Below are 5786 nucleotides of genomic sequence, written 5' to 3'. Positions count from 1 at the left end.
GATTTCAAAGCGGGTTCGCGAATCAATTGAGTCAGTTCGGAGCGAGATAGCGAATCATTTGAATCAGCTCGGGAGTTCGTAGCGGGATAGCAAATCATTTGAGTCAATTTGGGGATCGCGAATCACTTGAATCATGTTGGGAGTTCGTAGCGGGTTCGCGAATCATTTGAGTCAGTTCGGGAGTTCAAAGCGGGTTCGCGAATCATTTGAGTCAGTTTGGGAATAGCGAATCATTTGAATCAGTTCGGGAGTTCGGAGCGGGATCGCTTCTTGTCATTATAGAACCTTGGTGACAAGGCGTGTAGTGTGGACTGAGGTGATGGAGTCAAAACTTGTGGAGTTAAGGCAAAGAAAAATAAAAATAAAAGGAAAGAAAACGCCTGCTTACCTCCAGTTCGCCTTGCAAAATGGCCACGTCTTCCGAGCCACCTGCATGTCCAGATACGCTGAAGGTTTTTGTTTCAGCACACAGAATTGCGCATATCACCAAAGCAGTGCATTTATCCCTCTATGGTTTATCTCGGCAGCGCATGTTTATTCTGAAACAGCCACAAATATCCAGGTTCTGAGGGATCCTACGTGTTGATTCCCCTTAGTGCAGTAAATCTTGAGCTTTGGCTTTGCATCGTATGCGATCTACTCGTACAGTGTGAGCTGGTACCTTGCCGAAATCGCACAGAAATCATACACAAAACCAGAAAAGCAAAATTACTGGGAACAGCCTGTGATCAACTAACCGCTGATGAGCCTTAACACTAATTAGCAGATGACTCTAATTAACAGGTGACCCTAATTATTGTTTAGTAGGTGAAGTCAACAGCACACAATATAAGGGGAGGAGAGAGCAAGCACATGAGTTTTCAGACTACGGATCTAAATTGTTCTCTGTAGTACTCCAGACCCTCAAGGTAAACAACAAAAGCATGGGTTTTACTGGTGATGCACTCAAACAGGAAAAATGCCTGTGAAAATGGAATCCCTAAATTCGATTAAACGAAATCAAGAAAGACAACATTAGCCAGTTTTCACACATTACATTTGGCACAGTGTGTTTTTTCATTAATCAATAACTATTTTTATTTGATGTTATTGTATATTCTGTAGGCATGTCTTAACCAAGATCATGCTGTTACTGTATATATTTGATTTCACATCCAGAGATGAACGTTATAAGTGAAAATGTCTTCTCTGTTCAAATGACTTCTTCTTTTTTTCTTCTTCTTTAAGAAATGTTAAGCAACGCTCATTCAGACCTAAGGTTCAGTAAACAAGAAATTTATATTAAGTAACTAACATTTTAAACAGAACCATTATCAACCGAAATTGGTCCAAATGAAGGCAAGCAGCAACAAGCATCTCTTTTTGTAACATTGTTCCAGAATGGATCCACATTCAAATGAATCGTGTTTTGAAGTTTGCTGAATTAAATATTTAATCACTCATTATTTGTTCTATGTATACATATATAAGAAGGACATATTTGACCATTTTGCTTGTGTATTCTATAATTCAGACTTTTTCCTCTAAATTCTGAGTTTTTCAAATTCTGGCTTCTTTCTTGTAACTTGTGAGTTTGCAACTTGCAACTGCAAGATTCTCGCAATTTTGAGAAGAAAAGCCAAACTCTGAATTGAAAGAAAGTCAGAGTTCTGTTTATGTCTCAAAATTCTCACTTGGACTACTAAGAATGGCAAGTTTATATCTTGCATTTGCGAGCTGTAAACACACAACTATAAGTAAATATGGAGGGTTTTTTTTCTTCTTTCTTCGGAAATGGAACAGCAAGCTATAAACTAGCAATTTTTTATTCTCTCTTTATTCTGTGACTCAGATTTTCAAGAAAAAGTAATTGTAGGTTTAGTTGCCAATAGCCTAACCCTGACCCTAAGTGTCACAAATGTTGTGGACATTTCCCAATCCTACACCCCCCTAACACACACACCTCCAACTTCACATCCTGTCATTACTGTCCTACCAAAATAAAGGTCTGAATTTTCTTCTCAGAATTTGGAGACATAGAAGTAGACAAATAGTGATAGGACTGTTCCTTAAAAATGTAAACACGATGTAAACTCTGCATTCTGTTGGTTTGGTTTGGTTTGGTTGGGTTTTGTGTGAGAGGTCTGACCTAACTCATTCACACTCAGAAAGAGTGAAACTCCTTCTCGGAGAGCAGACAGATTAAAGAGTCCGACCCTTCAGGCCTCCATTTCATAGAGACAGAGTGTGGAGACTGTCACATATGTATTTGATAAAGAAAACTCAAACACACACATACATATTTGGGCCGCACCGAGGAGAGAGATTACAGAAGATGCTGTTAAAAAGGAACCCGAGGACTGTCCTGGGGTTTTTAACCTTGTTTTGGGGAGCGAAGTCTCTGCAGATGACAAACTGGCCCATGGCATCAACAAGATGAAGTGACACTTCCACCACTGTCATATCAAAAAGAGCAACTTCAGGCCCCCTCACTCTCAGACAAACAGAGAGGGAGAGAGAGGAGGAGCGCTTTATGCCTGAGGACATTTCTAGATCAGAAATGGTCTGCCGTCTGTGGAGGATCTTTGTACCTGCTCAGCTGAGACCACATGGATGTCTGCACCACTGGACGCCCCGAGGGACGTGTTGACTCTCTGATCTCTGGGTCTGGTCACTGGGGGTCTGTCACTCAGGGGAATTTTCCTGGTTGGTGCCGATTTACGGAAGAAGACACTGGGAGATGTTTTAGTACTGAACAGCTGGATTTGTGACGCTAATATGAAGTCTTGTCCAGCTTTTTCTGTCCTCGAACCGTCAACTTAGACAGTAAGAGGCTGTCTTGATTGACACGTACAACAAGCTGTCGACAAATAAGTAGAGGAAAGAAACTCTGCAACCCAGTTAACAAGAACATGTTCTAAGAATGTTGTGGCAACATTCCCATTAGGTTATGAAAATGTTGTTTATGAATATTCTAGTTTAGTCTCATTCAAGAAAAACATGAGATTCTCAGTTATGTGAACATTTTCTAATTTTGCCAAGTTTATGGGAACGTCTCTCAACAAACGGAAGCAAGTAGTAACATTCAAACGAAAAACTTTCCATATTGTATAAATAATATTTTTGTGCTAACATTTCGAGGACACTTAAAATATTATATTTATGTTACTAGAAGAACATTTGCACATCATTTTGAGAAGAATAGAATGTTAGCCAAAGGTCTGAGAATGTTCCCTGTTAACTGGGAGATATCAACAATGTCTTAGAAGAAGAAAAACAGAGAAAGAATATGATTCATTCAAAAAAATCCACTCATAGTCAATAATCTGCACAAAATCATGTTAATGCATAAATTAACAAAGTTATGCTGTAATAATATGTTCAAAAAATAATTTTGTGAATGTGCTCTGAATTCTAAGGAATATTGTAACATTATTTCAGTTATTCATTTGTGTGTATAATATTTTCATTGATACTGGTGCTTGAATTTTAAGCCATTCTTGTGTACAGTACGAGTGCGTCTGCATGCAATCTACGGCTAAAGGCTCGTGACTTGTGAGAAATGCTCTCTGCTAATGAAAAAGGAGGTGGACTGGAAGAAACTCTTCTGTCTTGCAGACATAATTCCCTCTCTGAAAATTCTTCTTTTATCTTTATTTCAATAAGCTGTTGAGCTTCTGAGAGGGTTTGAGGGGTTTGAGTGTGCCGTGGCAGGACTGCAGTGGAGTTTAATAAGAACAGTAATCTCTAATGGTGCTCCGCTCTGGTTGAGGGTGGTAATATTAAACACGATGGGGCCCCCTGGTGGAGCCCGACAAACTGCAGGAGCTCCACCCAAAAGCGGCAGTCAGCTGACTTACGTGTGTCCGTGATGAAGCCGTTCCTGGCTGCGCATATCACAAACTCTCACATGTTCTGGCCACCATCTGTAGAGCAGAAATAGGTCTGGCAGAGAAATCACCACGAGACGAGAGACATCAAACCAATTAGAGGATGGATGTAGCGGCCTGGATGCACTGGATTTCTGTGATGCATTATAATGACACCATAGTCACAATAAAGCTAATGCAGAATGACCCAGATTCAACACCACACCCAACCCACTGTTGAGGAATATCACAGAGTAAAGCACTCAGACACGGAGAGAGAAAGAGAGAGGGGGAAAACAGAGAACATTAGTTAATGTGTCTGGCTGGAAATTATTAGGACAGAAGCATTATTCGGACTGGAACTTGTTGCAGACCAGACATGAATCATGAGGCTTGTAAAAACATTCAATATGGCGGCTGTAACTTGAATAGTGAATGAACACGGGTAAACAAAGGAGTTTTGCTAGCGGGTTAATTAACTCACCCAAGCGCATCAAATGCATATTAACCAGATTTATTCACAGCATAAATGTTAATATTATAGTTTACATCTGCACAAAATGAGGCACAAGTTATGTGCTAGTAAGAATGTGCAGAAGTCAGGTTGTGAATTGTTTATATGTATATATATGATAACAATACTCTAACACTGACAACGAAGAACAGAAGTATAATTAGTTGCTTATTAGCATGCCTATTATACATATAGGCTGTTTATTAGTACTTCCAAAGCACATATTCTGCATGACCATATGTAACCCTGGACCACAAAACCAGTCATAGGTAACATCGGTATATTTGTTAGCAATATCCAACAATATATCAATTTTGAAATCATTGATATTAAGTAAAGATCATGTTCTATGGAGATATTTGTACATTTCCTACTGTAAAGTATATCAAAACTTAAAGGAATACTCCACCCCAAAATGAACATTTTGATATTAATCAATTACCCCCATGTTGTTCCAAACCCATAAAAGCTTAGGAACACAATTTAAGATACTTTGGATGAAAACCGGGAGGCTTGTGACTGTCCCATTAATTGAAAAGTATGAAAGACATCGTCAGAATAGTCCATCTCTGGTTCAACCGTAATGTTATGAAGCGACAAGAATACTTTTTGAACGCAAAGAAAACAAATATAGCAACTTTATTCACAATGCACCAATTGCCAGGAACTATCAGTTTCTTCACAAGCTGTAGTGCCTCCTGCATGCAGCACATGTCTGAAACCTCTCATCCCGTTCTCATCACGTGACATGGGTCGGTCAGAAAACTAAACACCACTTACATGTGACTGAAAGCCAGATTGACATCCAACCCTCAGTTCTTCTGGTGTCACGTGTGCTCAAACCGAGTGTTCTGGGAACAGTTCTGGGACGTTTGGTTTGAGCGTTGTGGGATACTCAGAGCATATCCAAACCCTGCTGAGCTGGTGTAAGAGTTTTAAATTCAGCCTGCTGGAGATAGAGACGCCCACACTAACACACACACACACCACACACACACACACACACAGAGAGAGAGAGTCCTGACATTAGTATATTACTGTCACAATCCTGCCAAAAAAAAAAAAAGCTTCTAGAGAAACCAAGACTTACCAGATCTGCACTTATGTCTACATGCATACAGAATAAGAATAATAATGATTATATACAAAGCAGTAAATCTAAAGTCTTTCTTTTCATATTTAGATTTGTCAAATAAACCATTTAAACCGTGTTAGTTTGATAAAGCTGCAGTCCGTTACTTTTGTGTACAGAATTGATATAATAAGCAGAGTACACCATGTATCCATTTTACCAAGCGTTTTTTGACTTGAGCTGAATCACTACAGTACACAAGTGTTTATATTCAGACTATTTTATACTGTTCGTAGGTACTGCTGCAGAGTAGCCACCAGTGCCTGCATGATTCATCATAGACACAAACAGA

Source organism: Carassius auratus, chromosome 25, assembly GCF_003368295.1.
Source record: "Carassius auratus strain Wakin chromosome 25, ASM336829v1, whole genome shotgun sequence".
Taxonomy (NCBI): Eukaryota; Metazoa; Chordata; class Actinopteri; order Cypriniformes; family Cyprinidae; genus Carassius; species Carassius auratus.
Note: the sequence above shows the minus strand (reverse complement) of the source record.